The sequence below is a fragment of the Guillardia theta genome (genome assembly GCF_000315625.1).
Source record: "Guillardia theta CCMP2712 unplaced genomic scaffold GUITHscaffold_7, whole genome shotgun sequence".
Lineage (NCBI taxonomy): Eukaryota > Cryptophyceae > Pyrenomonadales > Geminigeraceae > Guillardia > Guillardia theta.
The window spans coordinates 395,209-396,416 of record NW_005434667.1 but is presented as its reverse complement, the minus strand read 5'-3'; positions in this window follow the sequence as shown (position 1 = coordinate 396,416).

Sequence of the window (1,208 nt, the reverse complement as noted above, 5' to 3'; positions counted from 1 at the left end):
CGTTGTAGCATGTTATGATTGAGTTGGAGTTGTTCAGTGCGAGTGTGGAAGTATTGAAGAAGCAAGGAGGTATCATTAAGATCAGAGACACTGATGTGAGTATTGAATGGGTTATTGGGACCAGAGGATGTGGCATGGAGTGTAGGTTGTGGGAGCAATTCAGGGAGGAGTGTATCATCGCGGATGGAGTGAGAGATAGAATGTTGATGTAAGAGTTGGAAGAGGGAGGATTTATGTTGTGGAGTGTATTTACCTCGGATGTTGATGATAACTTCTTTAGGGAAGTGTGAGTGTTGTATGAGGGAGTCTAAAGGGACATATTGATTTTTGTATTTGATTTGCCAAGAGTCAGATTCATCAGAGAAGAGGACATTGATGAATCCTTTAGGGTTGTAGACGTTATGGTGTGTGATGGATGAGTTTTGTAGGTCCCAGATGGAGAAGCCGTGATTGATGATATCTTCTTTACGATGTTGTTGTATGAGACTGCCTGAGTAACCCCAGAGTGTGCCGAATTTGTTGATGCCATGTTGTCGGAGGTGGATATCACCGAGGACGAGGAATTGGAAGTCTTTAGTCCATTCGAAGGGGTAGATGGATGGTTTAGGCAGATCATCGGGTGTGCCATTGAGATCAGGGGTGAGGATGGATTCAGAGAGGAGAGTGCCAGTGAAGGTGCCATGGAACAGGGCGACGACGTGTTCAGGTGTGGAAAGACCCTGATCGATACCCAGATCCTGATCCTGATGGAAGTTAGTAGGGAAGGGTGGGAGTGTGGAGAGTCTGCCGGACTTGCGTTGAAAGTCGAGTGTATCTTTGACGGAAACGGTGGTGAAACCAACATTATGTATTTGTAGTGTTTTGGTGGTATCGAGGATGTGAAGGTTGGGGACATCGAAAGCGATGGCGGAGACCAAACAGGGTGATTCAGATTCTTCTTGTTTGATGTCATGGTTGCCTGGGATGACAATGACGAAGGTGATCTGAAGTAGTTTAGTGAGAAAGGTCTTTGTAAAGGTCGAGTCCATAGCTGGAGGCGATGCCTTTGCTATCGAAGATATCACCAGTGATAACGATGATAGAGTTGTGTGGGGTGATGTGTGGTTTGTCGATGAAGACTTGATTGATGGAGTGAACAAGGTTATTAAAGACTTGTTTGTATTCATAATATCTGGAAGAGTGTATGTCACCCTTATGGATATGGATGT